The 25597-nt window shown below is 43.7% G+C and overlaps 1 protein-coding gene and 1 long non-coding RNA gene across 5 annotated transcripts in view; one reads left to right on the forward strand and one right to left on the reverse strand.

Annotated features, from left to right (window-relative positions):
* Positions 1-796: 796 nt before the first annotated feature.
* LOC311521659 lies at positions 797-5517 on the reverse strand. The gene is made up of 3 exons (XR_014711948.1): positions 5399-5517; positions 3318-3431; positions 797-935 (listed from the first exon to the last, which is right to left on the reverse strand). It is a non-coding gene; the product is annotated as an uncharacterized lncRNA (long non-coding RNA).
* Positions 3317-25597, forward strand: part of TSPAN18 (tetraspanin 18) — a 182638-nt gene continuing 160357 nt past the window's right edge. For 2 of the 4 annotated variants that reach the window (XM_084630093.1, XM_084630096.1), the window contains exon 1: positions 4479-4704. The gene's annotated coding sequence lies outside the window, so the exon portion shown is untranslated. Of the gene's footprint in view, positions 3440-4295; positions 4342-4478; positions 4705-25597 lie in introns of those variants that run through there. The other 2 variants (XM_084630094.1, XM_084630097.1) reach the window with 2 other exon arrangements.

Consider the following 25597-nt stretch of genomic DNA (forward strand, 5'->3'; position numbering starts at 1 on the left):
TGCAGGATTGGCATCCACAGAATTAGACTAGATCGATACTGACCTCTTTGCTGTCTATTCTAACTCTGGAAGACACTGTAGAATTGCAGGTGAATCCCAAAACTCTCCAAGATCATTTAATGTACTAACGGGGGAAAAGTGTGTGTTGCAAACCACAAAATGTATGCAAAATTGTGGACTGTGCAAAGTAAGCTAATAAAAATCAAAATTGTGGTGGAAGCCTAACATTACGGCATCCACAATTTCCGCATTATCACAAATGAAGTAGGGCCTTATGAATAAGGCATTTGACTGGGACTCAGATCTTAGTTCACTTCCTGGATCTGCTACAGACTTTTTGTGTCATTAGGCAGATCACTGAAATTAGTGAGAGTTAGACACCTAAATATGTTTTCTGATCTGGTTCATGCAGATCTCTGTCTGTTTCCCATCTGTTAAATGGGGATCATAATACTTCCTTTCTCCCACTCTATATCTGTTTCATCTTAGATAAGATTGTTAACTCTTGTACTATGTTTTTTCACAATGGGTTCCCAGTCTTGATTGTAAATAATATGGGGAAATGGGAAGGGAAACTGAGCAGTTGAATTACAGTTTCCAAGCCTAGCAGGTGCAACAAGTATTGATGAGCCTGAGATGCAAACTTCAGCTGTGGATCTCGAGAGGAACTTTTTCAAAGGACAATGCTGTTTTTAATTTTTTTCACTTTGATGACATACAGCCTGGGGTATTGTTAATGATATTGATGTGGCCATAGTTTTTAAGAAATACATTTTATTCTGAGAGTATCCTTTCAGTACAGAGTGTTTAAATTATTACACAGCTCTCTTAAAAGAGTTTTCTTCCTCTGAGTTGAGTCCAAGGATTCATTCAGTCTTTGTTTCTGGAGTTTTGGTTCTAGGGATTCCTGAGAGTTCTTCTGTTTCATATCACAGCTTCAAAAAGAGTGGGAAGGAAGGGGAGGAAGAAACTTGTTTAGCAAAATCGTAATGTCTGTTTGTATCTATCTGAGTATTCTTCATAGAATCAATTGTCTTCAGAAGTAAAAATAGGAATTATGCCATATACAAAAAATAAAGAAAAAGGGCTATGAGTTTTCCAGCTTCACAGTCTCTCCATCTGACCCTGGGGAAACAGAGCAAGGGATGGAACACACGCTGGCAGAGTTTTAATTATGAATTTAATGATGACGTCTGAACAAACCCCCTGCTACCGGTATATCATCTGTCCCTCGTGTCACTTTCCCAGGGCCTGATGGGAGAGGCCCTGGGAAAGCAGAGTGATGGTAAATGATGTACAATACTGATTGATGTAGCTTTTATCAGAGCTACAGGAACTTACCGCCTTGGATAATCAGGTCACTTATTTAGGAGCCCAACTTTAGAGGATCAAATCTGAAAAGTTTGTGGGAAGCTCTTTGAGGCAGAGATTTTGTTTGTTATATGTTCTCTAAAGTGTCATATAAACTCATGATACAGTTAAGAATAATGTGCGATATCACTGAGCAAGGTAGCTGAAGCCAGTTCCAGGAGCAGTCTGGACAAAAGACTAATAGTCAAGTTCCAGCAAGCTGCTTCCTTCTGCTTATCGGCCTAGAGGCATTGAGCTGTGCTGAGTACACGTTCAGTACTAGGCACCACAAACAAACTGGACTGGAGTTGGGTCTTTTCTTCTCATGCTTGTAATGCAAGTTAGAGAAGACAATGGAAATAATGAGAGGAAACAGGAGGAGAGAGAGAAGCCTGGAGGCATAGGAAGTGGGAGAGACAAGGGGCAGAAAGAAGCAGAGGGGGGAGACAGGTGGGGAAATAGGAATAGGAAAAAGAGGCAGAAGGGCAGGTAAGGTGTGAGAAGTGGGAAACTGACATGAAGCACACACAGGAAATGGTTTGTGAGCGCTGAATTACACATGGGATCAAATTCATCCCTCGTATAACACCACTGAAGTCAATGGAGTTACCCAGATGAATCTGTCCATTTTATTTTTGGAGTCCTATCACTGCAATTTGTTTGAAAAATTGAAATTAATCAGCTGGATAATAGGGAGTGGTTATTCAGAATAGATAATCTGCTCTATAGTGGAGTGTTGCGGGAGAAGGAGATCATTCACATTGCTGGGAGTGCTATGGCTCTACACACTTCAGGGGCATTTGATCAGATTGTGATAGCCTTGAGAAGGCTGTTTGAGTGGTTTGTGCTGGGATGGATTCAAAACCATCCAACTTTATTTCTTTGTGCGAGATTTTAGATGACTGATAAATCACCTAAATTTGTAATAACAAAAACAGGCAAAATGTCCCTGATACATATTTAATTATACCTGGTAAAATGGGTTTTATTGAAGATTTGGTTTAAGTTTGCAGAGGATGCATTGTATTCTTTATACATAACAGAGGTTGAAACCCTGCTTTAAATGCAAAACTCAACTCAGCCCTAACTGGAGTCACAACCAGTAACTTCAGGACTGAGGAAACACTTCTCAAGTCTCTAAACTCTGGGAGCTTATGTTTCAATAATGGCCCCCCAAATTGTATGGTAAAAGGGTCATTATGTCTATGTGAGTACATACAAGATTCTGAAAACTGGGGTTACATTTAATTTAGTGCATTTGAACAATGGGGCCCCGCAGAATCAGGATGCAAATCCAGCTTCTGCTTATTTTTTTATACACTTTTCCAAAGTAATTTCTGAACTATGATGTCAATACGATAGGGATGGGGGGTGGGGGAGAGTGGCAGGAGCAATCTCCTGCAATGTGTGCTGAGGACCCCCCTAAAGAAGAAGGGAAGATTATCTACATAAAGTGGACTGTTTAAAATGAGGAGGTATTGGGGAGAACATGAATGTGATCTTGGACCGAAAGATCCATGATCTGTAGTACAAGCTCTCCTTCTGGAAAATTACACAATGGCACCTTGGGTAACGAAGCAAATGAGGAATGTAGCTGTTATCCTGTGTCTAACATGTGCCCCATTCCTCCAGACCACAAAGAGTGGACAGAAGTAGTGCCATGCTGTGACACACACAGTAAAATACAAATGGAAAACCACAGGGCAAAATATAAGAAAATGTGGGATCCTTGAAATAATTTGACAGCATAACCAAGATAAGTATAATAAAGAGAAAAACAAAAATGTACTGATGATGCAGTTTTGTAGTCTTGCTCTGCAATTAGCCAGCAGTGGATTTCAGGGCCATAGTTGTTAAATACTGTGTGTGTCTATACATTAGAAAAAAGACAACATAATCCCCCCCCCCCCAGCAACCTGTGAAGCGTCCAAATTCTACACACATATGGTGCTGTGTTCCAGACGTACCTGTCTTCCTATTCTCTCTCCATTGTGTTCTTACACTTTCCCATTGCATCTTGTCCCTCTTGAAGTTGTTCCTCCAAACTCTGAAAGCCTGGACCCCCTTGCCTGTATGGAGCCCTATGGAAGTAAATAGGGTTCCATGTGAACGTGGGGGCTTGCCTGTATCAGACAATGTGCAGATCAGGACTTCATATTGCAAATTCTTTGGGCCAGTATCTGTCTTATTTTATGTGGGGACAGTACCTACCACAAGGGGACCCTGATAGGGACCTCTGCCATCCACTGTAAACCAAAAAATTAATGATGGATGTTGGGGAGAAGGTCACAATGTGCTGAGATCAGAAATCCTGCTACAACCCCCCTGCTATCTGTACTGTCTCTGGAATTACAGCAACTGTACCCACTTGCTGACCCATAGTTTATAACCCCATTACTCTTACCTTTGGGTTTGGCTCCCAAACTGCATGACATGTTGTTTTATGATGTAACAGGATTTTATGGACCAATGGGGAATCTGGGGCTACAAACACCTATAAGCAGGGTGCTAATATATGCATAATTAGCACTGGGTTCCAGCACCAGTGAGTTACCTGGTGTAATTTAACTGACTTCAGCGGCAGTTACACCAGGGATGAAATTAGCAGCCTAGGACACTTTCTCCTCCCACCTTTGTGGCAGTCCTTCCTACCCTAAGGTGTGTATCATGAAGAAAGGAGACTGTAGCTTAAGTAAAGCCCTTTGGGTGAACCTGGTGCCCCACCCCAAGATGTGTTCACTACATTTTCCCTATTGGAATTCCAGGGGGAGGGTGGGTAGCCTTAATTTACCCTGAGGCTGGAACCCTGCAGACAGGTGGCTTGGGAGGAATCGATAAAGTTCTCTGGGAGGGGCCGGTGTGGGGGAGAAAAACTTGAGATCGGAGAAGAAAAGAAACTTAGGAGGTCACCGGAGGGAAGCAACTGGTTTGCCACGGTGGGAGGAGAAACACCGAGCAGGAAAGTGAAGGAATAACGAATCCAAGGGGAAGGTGAGACGGGGAAAGCAGGACGAGTCTGCACAGTGCGGGGCGTAGGGAACAATGCGATGAGGGGAAGAAGAAAGAGCAGAGAAGCGGGAGGGGAGGGGGCTCTGGCGGGAGGTGGAGCTGGCTGCAGCTGGCGACTTCTAGCTCTCCCAGGTTGCTGGGCACGGGATCCGCGCAGCGAGTCAGAGCCGAGCGGCTGCAACTGAACGGAGCCCTGCCTGCAGCAGCCCGGGCGGCCGGAGCTCAGCGCCTCCCGAGAGCCCCGGCTGCAACTTGTGAGCCGGCGGCCGCCGCGGCTCTTGCCTGTGGAGAGGCGCCGCCTCCGCCGGCTGCAGCTCTTCGGAAAGTTGCCCCGGCTGCCGGACGGTAAGGGCGTCCCCGGTTCGCACGGTCCTTCCCGGTCCCCGGCGTGTGACCCCGGCCTGTCCTTAGCAGCCCCACACCCCGGAGCCCCCCCCCCCGGCCTGCCCTTATCACTGCCCCCCGGCCTGCCCTAGTCACCCCACACCCCCGGAGCTCCCCCTCCCGGCCTGCCCTAGTCACCCCCAAACCCCCGTAGCGCGGCTGCTCCTGCCTCTATCACCCCCTTTCCCCCCCCGTCCTACCCCAGTTACAGCGCAGGTTCCCCCCGGCCTGCCCTAGTCACCCCACACCCCCGGAGTCCCCCGTCCCCCCGGCCTGTCCTTATGCCCCACACACCCTGGAGCTCCCCCTCCCGGCCTGCCCTAGTCACCCCCACACCCCCGTAGCGCGGCTGCCCCTCCCCTCCTGCCCCTAACCCCCCACCCCCCCGTCCTGCCCCAGTTACAGCGTAGGTTCCCCCCGGCCTGCCCTAGTCACCCCACCCCCCTGAGCCCCCCCTCGGCCTGTCCTTGTCACCTCCCCCCGGCCTGCCTTAGTCACCCCACACCCCGGTAGCGCGGCTACCCCTCCCGTCCTGCCCCATCACCTCCTCCATCCCCCCGGTCCTGCCCCAGTCATAGCGCGGCTTCCCCGCGGCCTGACCTAGTCACTCCCGGAGCGTCCCCCCCCCCCAGGTGCTGTCGTAATCACCCCATACCCCCGGAGCGCGGCTCTCCTTCCCCAGTTCACGCCCACCGTTCCCGGGTTCCCGCTCCAGTCAATAGACACCAGGGCTGCTGCTGCTGCTCCTTGCTCCCTCCCTTCAGCATCCCCCACTGGGGCGCTCTTCGGCCCTCGCTGAGGTCCTTTTTCATTCAATGCGCCCCCCTCCCCTCGCGGCTTGCTGCTCCATTAACCCTCCCCAGTGCTGCTGTCTCCCGCATCCGAGGGATGCTGCTGTCTCGGACGTTTCCAGGGTTTCCTTTGTACCTCCTTGCGCCCTCTTTTTGCCTCGGGACAAGGGAACAAATCTGGGCAGGAGGTTGCCCCCGGGTCACTCGGGTGGCTACGGCCTGGGATGGGCGAGAGGAACCGGGAAAGGCAGACAGAAGAGCGCTGTGCTTTCTCCTTTACGCCAGAGGCAGAGGGGGTGTTTCTTCGGCTCATCGCCCCCTTTGCCCCGGCAGAGGAGAGAGAAGAAGGTGCCTGTGTGTTGGATGCTGGGCTGCAGGGGTTTGTAAATTTCCCGAGGTTGAAGGGCCAGAGGTGCCTCCCTTGCAGTTGCCCATCTGATTCCTTCCCATGTCTGACTGTAAAAACAGAAAGGTGATGGTAACACCTCTTTCCAAGCTCAGGTTCCCAATGGGGGGAACTCTTGTGTACCAAGACAGGCTGGGCCACATTCATACTAGCTGAATTTGGCCGTATTGTCTCTTCTTCAAGCTGGGTATGGACATGGGTTGCTACCTTTAACATCTCTGCGTGTCCTTTTGCTTCGTGAATCCTGTTACCTCCAGAGGAATTGCTGAACGCGTTTTTCTCTCAAGAGTTACAAAGAGACTGGAATGTTCTGTTACTTATTCGTATGTTTCTGGTCATGCTAACACATGAAGTTTCTGACTAGCCAAATGTCAGTGTTGCCCAGATTTCTGACTTCAGTACAGTAGGAACTGTTTAATTCAAATTTTGCTAATCCTCAAACACTATTTTAAAGGCAGCCCCAGTCTGTCCTCACTTTTCAAAAAAAGAAAATCTAATATCTAATTGCAGAAACAATGCTTTTAGTGAGGTCTGGTGTTACCAAAATGCACACCCAGGGTATTTGCTATTATAGTATGAAGTTTTATCACAAAAAAAGTTAACTACAATTGCCACAATAAATGAACTGATATTTTGTGATGCATCATCCTTGCTTTTTAAATGTTGCTTGATTGGTAACTAATAACAATTAGTGCTTTGCTGTGCTTTCCCATTAGTGATTAGTGATAGCCATTAGTGAGATGTGACTGTATATTGCATGTATTTATAGCATAACAGAACATTCAAACACATGGTGTTATTAATGGAATGAACTTTCTAGCAACGTATTTCACTTAATAGCCAGTGACTACCAAGAAGGGTCAATGGAAGTCAATTGTAGAATGTCAAATGGCTTGTCAGATAATTCTGAGTGCTAGATAATGCCGGATTCTGAGCTCAGTTTCACCAATATAAATCCAGGGTGAATTTACTGAAGTGAGTGAAATTACTATAGCTTTATACCAGTGTAACAGAATGTGGCACAATGCATTTTACAGCCTTTTCTGGTTAAGGGGTCGTTTAACATTTTCAGAAGAAAACAAAGTTTGTTTTCTTTCTTTGTTCTAAAAGTATACAAATCATGAGACTGAAAAAATCTAGCATTAGAACAAGTAGGTATTTTCTTTTATTCTTTATTTTAGAACATATGTTGTTCTCACAGCTGCTTCTTTCTCTGCCACTTTCTCTGGAGTTCTTTTGCACAGTTGATAAAATTATTGAAATGTGTGACAATCCCTTGAAGGCAGTTAATATTTCTATTATTTATTGCCGCCAGTGTACTATTTTTGTTGGATGCCCACTGGAATACCGTAGAAGACAATTTGCTAGAAAATTAAATTCTTTTTATTTTTAATAGATAAGAAGAGGGTGGGAAAAGGAAAGAAAGATTTGTTTTAATTTCTCCAAGAAATTCCAGACTGCCAGCAAAGTCCAGTTATAATTTCTGTTGAACTTCTCACGCTTTTTGCAAAGGGGAGCCTAGGCAGTGAATCATCTAGCAGCATGAGCTGTGTGCTAAGAATATGGAGATGTTACTGAGTTAGCCACTGTTGTCAATTACCTGAGTAAACATAACCCCTGAAAGTACAGATCCAAACAAAATATGCATTTTTTTGGGCCCATTCCTGTAAAAGTCAGTGGGAGCAGCACTGGGCCTTTAAAGGTTTATTTGAATTTGGATTTCTCAGTTCGCATAGCAGGTACTTGCAGGAGATTCATGAAATGATACTGGGATAGAATGGATTCCGATGACAGAGTCCAGTTTTTCCTTGTGATTTACAGAAAAGGTCTTTATTTTCTAGCTTTGTGAGAGTAAAATATCATGGGAAGACCACAAACCCTCCTCCTTCCAAAAAACCTCAATCAGATCCACTGCAACTTAATTTCCCAAAGTGGGAGTTAATAGGGGGCTGATGATTTTTTTTCAGGAAGGAGAAGTAGTATCTGAGAGTTTGCATTTTTTTCTATGTTGAAAGCATCTAATAACTCTATCCCTAGATGATCTCACTTTTGGCTAGTTGAATTGTATTATCCTTTTTGGGGTGGAGCTGGGGGAAAGGGAAACAGGAATTGTGTGCTTATGAAAATGCTGAGCTATCCTTAATTCCATTGCCAAGGTGTATGTGTGGTGTTTGATTCAAATATTTATTTCATACATGCAGCATTTTAGGTTGGTTTTAAAGAACAGAAACAATATTTGTAACCAAGTGTAACCAGTGGCGGATTAATGATTTTGCCGCCCCTAAGCCCTGAAATAATTGCTGCCCCCATATGAACTTGTTTTTAGTTTTTTTACAAATTTGCGCCGTCATTGGTGGTTTCAATACGCCCTGTGATTGGTAGAATCATGGCGTCCATAGACGCTGACTCCGTGGGTGCTCTGGAGCTGGAGCACCCACGGAGAAAAACTGGTGGGTGCAGAGCACCCACCGGCACTCCCCGCCCCTCCTCAGCTCACCTCCCCTGAGTGCGCAGCCGGGTCCTGCTTTTCCTTGCTCCCTGCCAGCGCTTGTGCGTGAAACAGCTTTGTGCGGCTGGGAGGGAGGGGGAATGTGGTGCGCTCAGGGGAGGAGGCAGGGCCGGGGCAGGGATTTGGGGAAGGGGACCAATAGGGGCAGGGAGGGGGCGGAGTTGGGGCGGGGACTTTGGGGAAGGGGTGGAGTCGGGGTGGGGCCGGGAGTGGGGGGATGTGCGAGCACCCACTGGCGTCGGGGGAAGTTGGCACCTCTGGCTGCTATTATAAATTTGCTGCTCTAGGCCTACGCCTTGTTGGCCTAGGTGATAATACTCCGCTGAGCGTAACAGTGCAGTTCATAAAACAAGAGCAACATCTGTTACTGAGACTTCAATTTGTTACTCTTTGAAGTAGCCAAGTTGACAGTTCAGATAGTTAAGTTTAATGTCCTGTGTTGAACCTTTGGTCTGGCTTAATAGTGACTGTGAAGAATCAATAACTTTAGCTTATGTTCAACTATAGCATGTCAATAGAGGAGTGAGAAGGGTTTAAAATTACCTGATTTCATGGAGCTAGTCCCTGTTAACAGATGACGATGGCTGATTTTGTGTTTCTGTAACCTAGTTCCATCATTCAGGCTTGCCAACTTGCTGCACTTTACGCATCAGAACGGGCTGGCATCTTTGATTTCTATCAGAGCTATGGCTGAACAAGCTACAGGGTCCTTACTGCTGTCAGAGTTAGTATTTTTCATCCTAGCACCCTTTTATCTTAAGTTAATATATCTGAAGTTCAGTACTGCAGGTGTTTGAAGCAGAGCCATGCCATACTTAGATGTGCATTTATTAGTGGTAGCCTTGCCTTCTCTTACACATTTTGAAGTCTCTTGCCAAAAAATAAATAAATACTAGAGATGGAAAAGTGAGTTAAATGGCTTTCTGTTTCTGTAAATGAATTTGCTTTTCTTTCACCTTTGTTCCCTCTCCCCCTCACTGTCTTATGTAGGATCCTTCCGTAATTAAAATATTATGACTTTCCTTATGGTAGCCCTTCACTTGTGGCGAGGCTCCTAATTTTATGTCATTGAAAAAAATACTAGCAGATGACATTGCATCAGCTAGTCCATGCCCATTTTCTTTTATTAAACCACAGTGCTAAGACCATATGGAAAGATAATGAGTTTAAGATGATAAACAGTTTACAGATTTGCCCAAATAAAGGACTTTCTTCCTAGAAGACACATTTTATTGCAAAATAAATAATCTGGTTCCTCTGTTTTATTTAATTACCTCTAGTCCTGTCTTTTCTCAACCTGCCGTAGGAAAACAGACACAACTGCTTTGTGATCATCAGCTACTGTAGATGTTGGGTCGTAGCTCTTACCTCAGGGAAGGCTTGAAAGAGGGTGTACAGATATTACAGAGATGAGAGACTTGTAAGTATGTGGATGGATGGGTGGCCCAAGTATTGTCCATGGAGTTCTATGATGCAGTGCAGTTTCCCATACCTTGCATATAGCTCATAGCCTGCCTGGAGAGCATACAAGCCTAAGGTCCACTTGGACCTTGTAGACACAGGCTGCGCCTCCATATTAAAGATGAGGGGCTGCACTCTATGCTAATCCTGGGTGGTTCCTAATGAAACTCTTAGTTTGGGGGTTCCAGCATATGCCATCTGAAAGCTGACCCCTCAATTCTTACGGATTTCTCCTAACAAATAATATCCCCTTGTTCTCTCATTGGGGTCTATCTCTCTCTCTGCCAGTGCTTGTCCACTGTGAACAGGGCATCCAGATGTGGTTTCAGATTGAGAAGAAATGTCTGAAATAAAGGTAGGCTCATTGGTAAAAGTTCCTTTGTACGAAGCATGAGGAATGAGGCAGAGAGAAGAGCTTCCAGACTCCTGTCTTTTCCTCATATGTCACTCTCCTAGACATTTTCCAAATGGGGGCACATCACAGGGCTGATGGCCTGAGACACATACATCACAGGTGACTGGCAGGAATTCGGACCAGAAAACCATGGGGGAAGCTGAGCTTTTCATTTTAGGGACTGAGGATTTAAAAAAACAACCACCACCAAAAAACAACACAAAAAACAAATACAAGCAGCTGGATGTGCAAAGTACATCACTGCCTTGCATTCACAGTATGACTGACTTCAGGCTGAATATTTGCACCATGAGTGTTTCTAGTTAGCTATCTGCATGCATAGTTACCTGCTTTGAATCCATAATTGTAGTAATTGTGTCCAAATGCAAAACCTAACTTTTATGACAATCATAGAATCATAGGGCTGGAAGGGACCTCTGGGTTATCTAGATCAGTCTCCTGCACTCATGGCAGGACTAAGTATTATCTAGACCAGTGCTACTCCAAGTGGTGGTCCGTGGACCGGTGCTGGTCCGCGAGCCATCGGCTGCTGGTCTGCGCGCACACTGAAAAAAAAATTGCAGGCCCCCACAACAGATAGCTTGAGAAGCACTGATCTAGACCATCCCTGACAGATGTTTGTCTAACCTGCTCTTAAAATCTCCAATGATGGAGATTCCACAAACTCCCTAGGCAATTTATTCCAGTGCTTAACCACCCTGACAGTAAGGAAGTTTTTCCTAATGTCCAGCCTTAACCACCCTTGCTGCAGTTTAAGCCAATTGCTTCTTGTCCTATCCACAGACAACAATTTTTCTCCCTCCTCCTTGTAACAACCTTTTATGTACTTGAAAACTATTATCGTGTCCACTCTCAATATTCTCTTCTCCACACTACACAAACCCAATTTTTTTAATCTTCCATCACAGGTCATGTTTTCTAGACCTTTAATTATTTTTGTTGCTCTTCTCTGGACTTTCTCCATATTTTCTACATCTTTCCTGAAATGTGGTGCTCAGAACTGGATACAATACTCAAGTTGAGGCCTAATCAGTGCTGAGCAGAGCGGAAGAATTACTTCTAGTGTCTTGCTTACAATACTCCTGCTAATACACCTCAGAATGATGTTTGCCTTTTTTTGCAATGGTGTTACACTGTTGACTCATACTTAACTTGTGATCCACTATGACCTCCAGATCCTTTTCTGCAATACTGCTCCTAGGCAGTCATTTCCCATCTTGTCTCTGTGCAACTGATGGTTCCTTCCTAAGTGGAGTACTTTGCATTTGTCCTTATTGAATTTCATCCTATTTACTGCAGGTCATTTCTCCAGTTTGTCCAGATCATTTTGAATTTTAATCCTCAGTGGTTCTCAACCAGGGGTACACAGAGGTCTCCCAAGGGGTACATCAACTCCTCTAGATATTTGCCTAGTTTTACAACTGGTAACAAGCACTAGTGAAGTCAGTACAAACTAAAATGTCATACAAACAATGGCTTGTTTATACTGCTCTATACACTATACACTGAAATGTAAATACAATATTTATATTCCAATTGATTTATTTTATAATTATATGGTAAAAATGAGAAAATAAGCATTTTTTCAATAGTGGTGTGCTGTGACACTTTTATATTTTTATGTCTGATTTTGTAAGCAAGTAATTGTTTTGTGAGGTAAAACATGGGGGTACACACGACAAATCAGTCCCCTGAAAGGGGTACAGTAGTCTGGAAAGGTTGAGAGCCACTGCTTCAAAGCACTTGCAACCCCACCCAGCTCAGTATCATCTGCAAACTTTATAAGTGTACTCTTATATGCCTTTATCTAAATCATTGACAAAGATGTTGAACAGAACCTGACCCAGAACTGATCCCTTCAGGACTCCATTCGATATGTCCTTTGAGCTTGACTATGAACCACTGATAACGACTCTCTGGTAATAGATTTCAGAGTAGCAGCCGTGTTAGTCTGTATCCGCAAAAAGAAAAGAAGTACTTGTGGCACCTTAGAGACTAACAAATTTATTTGAGCATAAAAGCTTTCGTGAGGGTTTTCCAACCAGTTATGTACTCAGAACCTAGATGGAGCTACTATAAAGTATTTCCCTAGTTTATTTATGAGACGGTCATGGGAGACAGTATCAAAAGCCTTACTAAAGTCAAGATATACCACATCTACTGCTTCCCCCATATCCACAGGGCTTATTACCCTGCCAAAGAAAGCTATTAAGTTGGTCTGACACAATTTTTTCTTGACAAATCCATGCTGTTATTTATCCCCTTATTATCTTCTAGGTATCTGAAAATTGATTGCTTAATTATTTGCTCCATTATCTTTCTGGTTACTGAAGTTAAGACGACCGGTCTGTAATTCCCTGGGTGGTTCTTATTTCCCTTTTTATAGATGGGCACTATATTTGCCCTTTTCCAGTCCTCTGGAATCTCTCCCATCTTTCATAACTTTTCAAAGATAATCACTAATAGCTCAGATACCTCCTCAATCAGCATCTTGACTATTCTAGGATGTACTTAATCAGGCCCTGGTGACTTGAAGACATCTAACTTGTCAAAGTAATTTTTAACTTGTTCTTCCGTATTTTAGCCTCTGATCCTACTTCATTTTCACTGGCATTTACTGTGTTAGATTCCAACAGCTACTAAGGTTAGTGGGGAAAACTGAAACAAAAAAGTCATTTAGCACTGCTGCACTTTCCACATTTTGTTGTTTTTCCCCCCTCATTGAGTAATGGGCCTACCGTGTCCTTGGTCTTCCTCTTGCTTCTGATGTATTTGCAGAATGTTTTCTTATTATTTTCTTTGTCTCTAGCTAGTTGAATCTCATTTTGTGCCTTGACCTTTCTAATTTTGTCCCTACATACTTGTGTTATTTGTTTATATTCATCCTTTGTAATTTGACCTTGTTTCCACTTTTTGTGGGACTCTTTATTTGAGTTTCAGATCACTGAAACAGTTAAAAACAGACATTAAGATTGTCTTAAAAATCATTCCCTGAATTTTTTCTTAATTCTAAATAGCAAATGTAGAGATGAAAAAGACATTGAAGAATATCCAGTTTATCTCATTCTCTCCAACCAGGTTTGTTCCCTATCAAACTTCCCCAAGTGTTGTTGTGTCCGATTGACTCCACTTCTCTCCTTTCATTAGCACAATTTCGCATAGTGATGTTAGTTCTTGGAAATTTTCCTGATGTCCAGCCCTTTGCTTTCCCATGGTCAGTTACATCCCGTTGGTAGCCAATATTGCAGCAAAGAAACCAAAGCATTCAGCTTTGTCTTTTTTTTTTTTTTTTTATTGTCTGCAGAGCTCAGCATTCCAGTCACATCATAAACCTGTGAAATATCCTTTTCTGCTTTCCTTTTAGTTCTCATTGAGCTTCTGAGGTCCTGAGGATCACTTGCAAAATGTTGAGTGATCTGAACTCTTGTTTAGACTAGGGTTGCCAATTTTCTAATTGTTGAAAACTGGACACTCCTGCTCTGCTTCTTCCCCCACAAGGCCCCCCCCCCTCGCTTCCCCCACCTCGCTTCTCTTCCCCCCCATTGCTCACTCTCCTCCGCCCCCCGACTTACCTGCTAAGGGGCCAGGGGCCTGGTGGGGCAGAAGGGTGGGCAGTCCCCAGAATCAGGTGGAAGTGGAGGGGGGGTGGAACCCACCAAGCCAATGAGCCTGGCCCCTGTTCCTTTTCCATCCCAACAGCTAACACAATGGTGACTCCTCTTCTTTTTGGGACCCAGAGTACTTGTGACCTGAAGAGTTGAGCCTTTAGCACCTTGCAGTATTTGTTTTGTCCTACCACTGCACTGTAGTGGCTATTCCTTGTTGCACGTATATGATTAAGTTTTTAAGGAGCTGACTTGCATACAAGGAAGTTGCACTGATTTAACTAAATCAGTTTCTAAACCAATTTAGAGAAGTCTGTATAACTTTCTTGCACAGATGAGACCTACGCAAAAAAGTGGATACTAGTTTATAAAGCTAAAAATCTCGGATTTACTGCTGCTTCCTTGCCACCTGCTGATTAACTATGGATGTCTTTGAAATTTACAGTACTCTTTTTGCAGAGTTTAAAGAGGTATGGTGCTAATTTCAGGCAATTGGGTGCTGCAAGCACACCATGTGGTGCTGTGTCACACTTGGAAGCTGGAGGCGTGAGGTAACCTGAGGATACTGCAAAGATGCTTCATTTAAAGTGTGTGGGAGAGGACCTCCTGATTCAGGATTTGAAGGAGATGCCTCTAGAATACATGCAGAATGACTGCCATATTTAGGTTCAGTTAGAATGTGGATAATGATGGTGAAGAAAGTGTTCTTAAGGTGAAGTCAATGAAAATTTTGCCATTGACTTCAGTGGTTATAGAATTGGGCCCTTACAGGTCATGGTAATGTAGAGTTTTAGTACGAAGTAAGCAGGGAGGTGAAAGGAGTTTTGCATAGATTCCCTCAGTTCTGCTTGAGAAACTTCTTCAGAGGGACTGGAATGAATAGATCATTTCGTGGACTCTCACCCTCCTTTGTTAGCTATCAACCTGCTCCAGAAATAGGTGAAATTCCTTTATTTGCTATTTATTATAATTTCACATGCTCTAATATGGGCATTGCCAGCAACCTGATAAATTAATGGGGTCATCTGGTTTTGCTGGAACTGGTACAAGTTCCTCAACCCAGCTGCTATTTAGTAAATGTTTACAGCGATATATCCATTCAGCGAAAGATGGCTGATACTGTGAGTGACGTGTACAATGTTTGGAAAGTGAATGTTGTTATCAGCTAACCAAGTATTGTTAGCTTATTTTAAAGGCAGCATGATCCAGTGGATAAGGCATTGAATTGGAACTCAGAATCTGGGTTCTCTTGCTGGCTCTGCCACTGACCTTCTGCATGACCTTGGGCAAGTCACTTCACTTCTCTGTTTCTGTTTTCCCCCTGTGCCTTTTGTCTGTCTTGTCTATTTAGGGTGTACACTCTTTAGAACTGCTGCTGACTCTCACTATCTATACGTACAGTGCCTAGCACAATGGGCCTCTGATCTCATTTGAGATCCCTAGGCACCTCTGTAACTCAAATACTAATAATTCATTATTAATTTCTTGGTATTCCTCCACCTTCTTTGATGTTAATGTCAGTCCAACTCTTTATGTCTTTCTGTTGATTCCAGCAGGAGTTGGCTCAGACCCTTTAATGTGGAAAGCTATTTTGGCAGAAATAATAACACTTTTATACTGTAAAACTGTTTTCACTCAAGGCTCATACCCGGCTTGAAATAGGTCTCACAATATGCCTGCCACATAGGAAAGCCTTTTTTATATGCCTTTTAAAGATGGATAAGCTGAAGCACAGAGAGGTGAATTGACTTGCTTGCTGTGTTTTAGTGGCACAGACTGGCATGGATCCCAGGAATCCTGTTGCCCGGTCCCTCTGACACAATACAGAGCTGTCTAAACTGGGGCACTGACCATTTCTGCAGTGCTTTCACTTTCCACTAAACTGTATATAAACTGTAGACCTAGCAGCTTTTAAGTGTCATGATGCCAAGTTCTTAAGAACGGTGATTTTGGTCATGTTGCTAGATATGTTTTTATGGCCCTGATTCATCTGTTGGATTTAATCTGTTGGTCTTTTTTTAGTTATTATGGAAACAGTTACTATATTTACTTTTTTATGAAGGGCTCAGTGTGTGACAGTTAAGTGCAGAAGGAGTTTTAAAGGGATAGTTAGGGATTGTACTAAATGAGGGTGCCTGCATTTCTTAAAGAAAACATACTAAATGAAGAGAATAGCAAGCTTTCCTATTCTTGAAACGTGGCACTCACAGGACATCCATGTTAAACTGTAACAAGTGTTCTGGGCAAAAAACATGGGATTTTAAAAAATAATAATTTTTTATTTTTTTGCTTGCCTGCTAGATGGCACATCTCTCAGTCTTGTCTTGGGGACAAAGAGTGCCCAAACTGTTTCTGAGTAACAGCCGTGTTAGTCTGTATTCGCAAAAAGAAAAGGAGTACTTGTGGCACCTGAGAGACTAACCAATTTATTTGAGCATAAGCTTTCGTGAGCTACAGCTCACTTCATCGGATGCATACTGTGGAAACTGCAGAAGACATTATATACACAGAGACCATGAAACAATACCTCCTCCCACCCCACTCTCCTGCTGGTAATAGCCCATCCAAAGTGACCACTCTCCCTACAATGTATATGATAATCAAGGTGGGCCATTTCCAGCACAAATCCAGGTTTTCTCACCCCCCACCCCTTTTCCAAAAACCACACACACAAACTCACTCTCCTGCTGATAATAGCTTATCCAAAGTGACCACTCTCCCTACAATGTGCATGATAATCAAGGTGGGCCATTTCCAGCACAGATCTAGGTTTTCTCACCCCCCCCCCCACCCCCATACACACACACAAACTCACTCTCCTGCTGGTAACAGCCCATCCAAAGCGACCAGCAGGAGAGTGAGTTTGTGTGTGTATGGGGGTGGGGGGGGGGTGAGAAAACCTGGATTTGTGCTGGAAATGGCCCACCTTGATTATCATGCACATTGTAGGGAGAGTGGTCACTTTGGATAAGCTATTACCAGCAGGAGAGTGGGGTGAGAGGAGGTATTGTTTCATGGTCTCTGTGTATATAATGTCTTCTGCAGTTTCCACAGTATGCATCCAATGAAGTGAGCTGTAGCTCACGAAAGCTCATGCTCAAATAAATTGGTTAGTCTCTAAGGTGCCACAAGTACTCCTTTTCTTTTTGCGAAAACTATTTCTAGCTCTCAACCCACTTATGGTCTGATTTGAGAAACACTGAGAAACTATACAGTCCATTGAAGTCAGTGGGAGCTGCAGGGGCTCCTCACCTCTGAAAATCAGAACCAAGGTGTCTTGAGTTCAGCATTCTAAAAATCAGAACTTACTTTTGAAAACTTGAGCCCATATCGGGGAGACAGCAATGTAAAAGCTGTGCAGTAGATTCTTGAAATGGTGTCAAGGTCACTCTTGAGCCATGCCGGTGTTTCATCCATAATCTGCATGTGAAAACGGATCATTTTCTGGTTTCAGTATTTGGTGGTCATGAATGGTGAGGTTAGAGTAGGGAGTGAGATGAATTTGAGTCTCTACTGAAGGACACTTGGGAGAGGAGGCTTGGGAACAATTTATAGAACATGCTTGAGTGTTGAATCTGAGGACCTGATCCTGCTAGGTGCTGAGTGCCTGACTCATTCCTGATGAGTTAGGTGGAAATAGAGGGCTCTCAGAACCTCATGGAACTTCAGATCCTATGGAAATAGGTGTGGGGGGCCTAGATAGTGCATCTTTGGAAAGGCCCTGTTATCTAAATTACTGTTTAAAAGAAGATAAAAATAAAATCTGAAGCTAAAACACTTCCTGACCCTTGTGCTGTGGATGCTCAAGATTTGATGATGGCTTTTGCAGGCACTGGTATATCTCATTGAATGGGATCTTGTTCCAGCACCTTCAGCTTTTGATAATTTAACACCTTACTATAGTTTGTCACTGTGGACACACAGTCCTAAGAAAAGACTTTGACTAATACGGGTGTAAATGCACAGTGGTGCCTGGCCAATTAAAGATGAGTCTTTCATTTTTAAAGTGGTGTGAACGGATGTTTCAGTCACGGGTGACAGAGACTGGAGAGATTAAGGAGTAATAGGGTTTTCCGGCTTCTGCGGCATTAAGAGTTTTTCTAACAACACAGAAAGGGGCAGAAGCTTTAGTGCTTCACATTCTGTACATTTGCTACTTTGGCTGTTTTGGGATAGTGGTGGGGAGAGCTGATTTTTCCCATCCAAAACTTAATTTAAAAGAAAACCCTCCAGTTTTGGAAAATGCTGCTGTTAATATTTTCTGGGCTTACTCCTTCTCTGCATCTTGGGTTGTTCATGGGATTCCTAAGCAGTAACACTGATCAGGAGCAGCACCAAAGTGTAGCTCTGCCCATGGGGAGCACAAGGTAATGAATGGGGTTGAGAGTCCAGTCCTTTCTCAGCACTGATCAGTATTCTCAGCATGCAGTGAGAAGCATGTTCTGGCCTCTGGACTGGGAGCCAGGTGCACCTAAACTCAAATCCTCGGTTTGATGTAGAATTCCCTCTGTGGTTGCTGACAAGTCAGATCACCTCTCTGTGCATCTGTTTCTCCAGCTGTAAAAATGACCATAATACCCAACTCCTATGGCTGCTGGGAGAATTCTAGTTAGCTAATCTTTGTAAAGTGGATCAATGATGAAAAGTGCCATGGGCTGTTTGCAAGTGCAAGAGGCTATGATGTCATAAACCCCAGGCTTGTGACTTCACAGCAGGAAAAGACAAAGCTGGGCTGATTGGAAGAAAGCCCTTACACAAACATAGAATGTGGAAACACACCCTGCCATGGAGAACCTCTGTGTGATCTTCTGCTCCATTCTGACTCTTAGCACAGGGCCTAAATGGGTCTGCTTAGTGCTTTGTGCAATCTGTCTGCACCTCCCACTTACCCCCAAATGATAGGATCTTCTTAGGGTGTCCCATTGTCTTTTGTGTTCTGTCTACTTAGTCTGTGAGCTCCTTGGGTCCCAGCACCTTGCCATTCGTTATGCCTTTTACAGCACTCTGTGAGCACTTATAAATATTAATAATAGGGTTCTTTGAATCAGTAGAGTGTTTGCTGCTTAAACTCACCTGGTCCTGCTGCTTATCCTTTATTAAAAGTTGTTATAATCCCCTGACTGTGACACCATAATAACTTCCGCAGCAGTGGAAGGGGATGTGGAATAGAGGATTATAGCTAAAGGTGGGGAAGCAGCAGCAGGAAAAGACACCTTTAAAGACGCAAAGATGCTGCTTTCCATTCAAACATTCCCTTGCAATAAAGAACGAGGAGCAGAAAATATGCTCTGGGAGCTGAACTGTTCACCTGAATAGTGCTTTTCAAACAGCTTTCCATAAACTGTCAGCGATCCTTTTATGATAATCCTGTGCTACATGTTAGATACCTTTTTTAAAAAAAGAAAATTTCTACATAGGAATACAATACTTTTAAAGGATTGAATTTTTAGTGAAGCTTTGAGGCCTGCTTGTGAGAAGAAAGTGTCTCAAACCAAGATGATGGATTGTTCACTTGAGAGCCCTCTGTGATGTTCCGGTATGTTTCTTTTTAATTCCCCCTGCAGAGAGTTACATTGTTTAGTTCTTCTAAGTGGAATGGAAGGGTATTCACTGGGACAGTAGCTTAAATACTATCATCCATATAATGGATGGGCCAGGCTCCAAAGCTAACTTTCCTCCACTCTTGAACTGCAGCAGTGCTTCCCCTGCCTTAGAAATCGGGTGGGGTGGGAGTAAAGTAAACAGGAATGAAGTGTGTGTGTGTTTTCCAGTCCCACCCACCTCCCTATTCCCCTCCTCTTATCTAGTAATTTAAGCTGCTGGCTGAGGAGAAATAAGCAGACAGGATAAGAGGTGTTTGGGCAAACTTCAGGAATCCGAAGGAGTTTGTTCTACATGGTATCAGTTAGCACTTGTCCAGAGGACCTGGGTGGTTCCTAAACAAAAATTCTGCTGGAGGTGTTGCTTTCAGGTCTCCGAGACAAGCCATCAACACAAGCCATGCTAGTTACAATATGAGGTCTCCTCCTGGGCTGGCCTGATCCTTCCTCTAGCTCTAGATTTTTGACACCATTGGATTCTGTGCTTATTGCAAAGTGGAGGGAGGAGGAATCTTTGTGGTAGCTATGTGCTGGTCACTGCATGGTGAAGGAGAGTGACTGTCTCTGAAGCACTTATGGTGTTTTGGGTCGGGTCAGGACTGTGCATGTGGGATTGGTTGAAGGATGAAAGGGCTTCTCAACCCCACACTCCCTTCTAGGACTGTTCTTAGAAAAGCAGCTTTAGCAGCCAAGTTAAATACAGCTGCATGTGCCTGGGTCATTATGTTGGTCAGGGTCTGCAAAATAATGCTTATAGCAGGAGATGAACTTCTTGGAATGCATAAAACTCTCTCCCTCTTGTGTGCCCCCCCCAAGCATTGGGGGAAAGGGTAGGGTAAGGCAGAGTTTGAACAATTAGTCTTACTTCTCTACTCTTACCTCAAAACAAACAAAAGTGGGAGGGAAGTGTTGCCCTTACTTCCTGTCCTCAAAAGCCTGGCGGTACATTGGCTCTCTGAGAAAGAAGCTTCTGGAGGTATTGAGCAAAGCTAGGCTCATACCTACACAAGGGGCTTAGTTTTCTGCCCTATACCCCAGTTTTGAGGAACTTTTTGACTTGGAGATTTTGGGACAAGTCAGCCACCCAAATACTGATCTCCTGAATGCTGCCACCAGACATCTTGGCTGGCCCCAGCTGAAGCCCATCAGCAGTTCCTCTGCAGTAAATGTGCATCTAAATCATATGCGCTGGACACATGCTTGAGCTGTGATTGTATCAAAATTCCACTCTGCCTTTTTTGGGAGGATGAAAAAAATATGCCTGTTTGGTTTTAAACTGCACATTACATGGGCTGGAACTGAACACTCCTTTTAAAGACAAAATATTCCAGGCTGTTGCAATGTAATTGAATTTAAATGAAAGGCCATTCCTGTTTCTAAGTGGCCAAGTGCATCCACAATGGTCTGTGACAGAGGGGAGGATTCTGAGCCTGCCTCTTTCCTGCCCCTTGTCCTTCCAGCCAGGAATGTATATCAAGTCAAAGGGGGAACTTAAAGGCTGGGGACCCCGAATCAGATGCTAGGGTATCTTTACTCACTCCTATATTCTCTGGTGATAAATCTGCATGGGCAGACAACCATTAGGAATTAAACCTACTGTAGAGTTATCTGTGCCTTCCCATCACCCCCTCACCCAAAAAAGGGCATCCCTCCAAATGGACCAAGCCTGAGCCTCTCAATCTAAGGACCTTGATTCCTGAGCAACCAGACCTCAGCACATTTCTCCCCTCTTGCTTCATCACCAATGAGGAAAACTGTGATGAATGGACTGATACAGGCTTCCCTGAATACTCCCAGATGGATGAGGGAAAGCTTCTCTTTCTTCTGTAGAGCTGAGGTCTAGACTCTGTCATCTACTGGGAGGGGGAGGGGGTGTTGGGTGGCCTCTGTTGAAGACTGGATAGACTAGGGCATCCAGAAGAGAAAATGAACAAACCCCAGACAGTTTGGTGTACAGTAAAGTATGTAGCATAGTCAAGAACTTCTGGACATGCTGGAGACCCAGGTCAAGCTAAGAAATCTGATGTCCCAGAGAAACCTGTAAACTAAGCCTATGCCTGCTGTGAGGGAAGTGAGCCTTGGTATACAGAGAGATACTATGGCATCCCTACAATATCCTGTTAGGGTCTTGGGGGAAAGGAGCTGGGAGGATTCTAGTGATAATAGCCAACAGTGGGAAGGCAATAGAGTGCACAGGGCTTCAAGAAAGAAGTGAGATGTAAGCCATTGTAGTAAAACATAACTTTTTAAGATACTCAGTGTGTTGTTATGGACATTTATAACATAATCCTCACACCACCGAGCAACGTGGACAGAGTGGTTGCCCTTAAAAGGGCAATGGTTAGTATCAGTTCCTCTACTGTTACATCTCAGACACCTGAGTTTTTCTGCTATCTCAAGATTCCACTCTGCACTATTAAGTATTATGCCCATTTTACAGATTGGGAAATGGGGGCAGAGTGGTCCAGAGACATGCCTAAGGCCACCCAGAAAGTGATTGTCAGGGTTTCTGATACTCCCATCCACTTTGAGTCCCCCTAGAGTATGCCACTCCTGTATGGAGAGCTCTTACTATTGGTCTCACCATGTCCCACATACAGAATGGTGAAGGGGAAACCATCATTTTCTAGTCAGGGTTGTGAAGCTAAGATCCATATGTGGCAAAACCATGGGCCTATAGAACATGGAACTCTGCTTTTCTTTGGGATGAGATGCGGCAAGAGCACCTCTGGAGAAATGGAAGGTTTTGTCAGTGAAACTCAAGAGCAACCTGCAAACAAATAGGCTGCCCAAGGATCTTATAGCATAGAGGAATCCAACGATTGCAAGATGATTGGACAAAGTCATTTCACTGTGTGAATTTTTTGCTGCTTTGTGAAGTATTTTGCTTTCATCTGATATGACAACCATCTCCTCCTTTCTTTCCACATCAAACAGAAAATATGCTTATTCAGCAGTCATTTGATTGGAACCTAGTACTTTCTGGTTGGTGGTAAGGCACAGGATTCTGCTGTCAGTTATGCCAGTGTTAATCAGGAGCCACCCCGTTACTTTCAGTGGGATGACTCCAGATTAGTGTAATAGAATGTAGAGTTTGGCCTAGGTTATTTTTCCCTTCTTCCCCATCCCCACTGTAACCATTGTGGGTCAGATATTCTGCACACTCACCCTGGTTGCTGTTATGTATTTTTAAATACATCCATTAATAAAGGTTTGTAATCCCCATCCTCAACCCTGAAAACAGGAAGTGAGTGTCTAGTGAGGAAAATATTTCTGGAAAATTGGGTGATTTGGATTCACTTTTGTTTGCAGAGAAACTCAGTGCATTAATTATACATCAAACTGGAACAGAAACATGCAGTAGTAATATGTCTGTGGGGGATTCTGCAGAGAACTGCTGGAACCCAGGCCATGCTGATTTTCCTAACTTATAAATTACAGGATCAGTTTCAGAGCTGTCTGCCAATCAGAACTGCACTCCTGAAGAGCTCTTTGTAGAGTCACAATGGATACAACAGAAGTGGCCAAAGAGGAACCTGAGCAGGGCAAAACTGCCTCCTATGAAGTCCTTCAGTCTGGCCTGCAGACATGCTCTTCTTTAATATAAAACTGAAGCCTTCAGGTCTCAGGATGCAATGGTGGTACTCTAATCAAGGTGGACCAGTGCACACATGACCTGCCTTCTGGGTGCCATACCTCCTTATTAAATAAAAGAATAACTACAATCTGCTTCATTTTATGCCAGTGAGGTTTAGCCCTCCAGCTCCTGCCAAGTTTCCTTAGGTGGACAAAGATTGGTCACTCCCTGATTTTATGGATGACTGTGCTGTTTCTCTGGTGCTTTCATCTATTTCACTGCCTCAGAGTCTTTTTTTAATTTTTACTGTAGGGAATTCTGACTTGTAGTAAAACTATAGTCTGTCTAGACTCTGCATTACTTAGCAAGGAGGTGAAACAAATACAACCACTGTAAGATGATGATACAGTAATTTTCTGGCCCTTCTAATAACTCTAAATGCATTCTAGAAAGGATTCAATTTATTAGCATCATTTGTTACTATGTATAAATTCCTGGAGATAAATCAGAGATTGACTGGCTGATAGATAATGAAATGGTGCAGTATGCACAGATTAGGCAGAGATCTGAAGTAGCCATGTTCTTGCCCATAAAACTGAACCTGTTGTTTGGAGTCCATACATGGCAGATGTAGCATCTTGATGTTAAATAGTCACTACAGCACATCTTGTGACATCGGCTCAGTCAGTCACTTACTCAGGAGTCTAAACTGGTGAGACAAGGAGAGTTTGGATTTGTTAAACATCAGACTACATTGAGCTTATGTTCAATGCCTTGTGTAAAGGCTAGCATCTAACTCACCACACCCAGGTCCCTTTAATGTGTCTCAAGTTGAGTGTTCAAAATCACTACTTACTTTTGAAAGTCTTGGCCCTGGATTCTATTCCTGGCTCTGCCGCAGACATTCTGAGTGACCTTAGGCAACTCACTTTAGGATCAGACTTTCTCAGGGATTTGGGCACATTTTAACTTTGATTTAGGTGCCTAAATAACTTTGAAAATCTGACCCTTAGTCTCTGGCCTCAGTTCCTCAGCTGTAAAATAAGGATAATGCTTCTTTCTCCCACCCTTTGTCTGCTTTGTCTATTGAGATTATAAACTCTTCTGAACAGGGACTGTCTTTTGGGACTTTTCTATACAGGAAAATTTTACCAGTTTTAACGGGATAGTTAAACTGCAGTAGTTATGCTGCAGTAATTCCCCATGTGAGCACTCTTATTTTAGAATGAATGGCTTTTTTTGATTTATCTTACCCCCCTTCCAAAGCATCATAAGATGCACACTAAAAAAGGCACTCTAATTCTGAAATAAGTGTGTCCATCCAGGGAGTTATACTGATATAACTGTACTGGTTTAAATTTAGACTTTAGCTTATATCAGTACAGGTTTCCCATGTTTGGGTAACAGACTGATCTTTCTACTTATTGATCACTGATGAAACTTGATCAGAAAGAGAGAGAGAATCTCTTGGCAACTACATCCAGATACCTGCATTTTGAAACCTTTCCTGCACAGTACTATTTCGGATAGCAGAACTTGCTAATGTCTGGCTTCTCATTCAAAAGAGCAGCATAGATTTAGGTTTTCAGTAATTTTGTGTTTATCTCTTAAGTACTTATATGGTCCCATTTCCATAGTATCGGAGTGCCTTACCACCTTTCAGTGCATTTATTTTTACAACCTCTGCATCCTTATTTTACAGATGAGAAATTGAGGTCCAGAGAGTGACTGCCTGTGGTCACATTGGAAGCCTCTGGCAGAGAAGGGAATTTAACCTGAGTCTCCCAAGACCCACACTATCGCCTGAAACACTGAACCATCCCTCCTCATTTTTAACAGCAATTGAATCAAAATCTGTTTCCAGAAATGGTTCCCAACTTATAGACACATAAAAAGCCAAATCCTGCAGTCCTCTTCCCATCTTCATGAAAGCAGAAGTCCCATTGACCTCAGTGAGGTTTTTAAGCTGTACCATCATTTTCAAGGTGAAAATTTTGACAGTCTTCACTATTGGTGATGTCTTTGATCCAAACTTTCACTAGTATCAGTGCATGGCTCTCAGAACATTCACCAATGTCCATTGCAGGGATAGAACCCTAACCAAAGTTTCACAACAGACATAACCCTTCCTAAACTCATGCTTTCCCCCTCAGTGATGCTGGCATAGCTGCTTGCTTGTGGGGGATGCAGAGGCACATGCTGGTTTGTTGCTGTAAGGTTGCATGACGATTTATTAAAGGCAATTTTAACATGCCCATCACCACAGTAGGGGTTGCTGGGTTGCTAATGCAAATAAACCACAGGAACTGAAGCTCTTTAAAAAAATATTTTAAAAAATTAGGCTTTGATCCAGTGAGGTGCAGAGCAACCACAATTCCCTGTGACTCAGGATCAGGCCTGAAGGGATTAAGCTGCAGAAGTGCTGAGCACTCACAACTTCCTTTGAAGTCAGTGGGAGCTGTATGTGCTCTGTACCTCTGCAGATCAGTT

The sequence above is a fragment of the Lepidochelys olivacea genome (assembly GCF_965140295.1).
Source record: "Lepidochelys olivacea isolate rLepOli2 genome assembly, chromosome: 6".
Classification (NCBI taxonomy): Eukaryota; Metazoa; Chordata; order Testudines; family Cheloniidae; genus Lepidochelys; species Lepidochelys olivacea.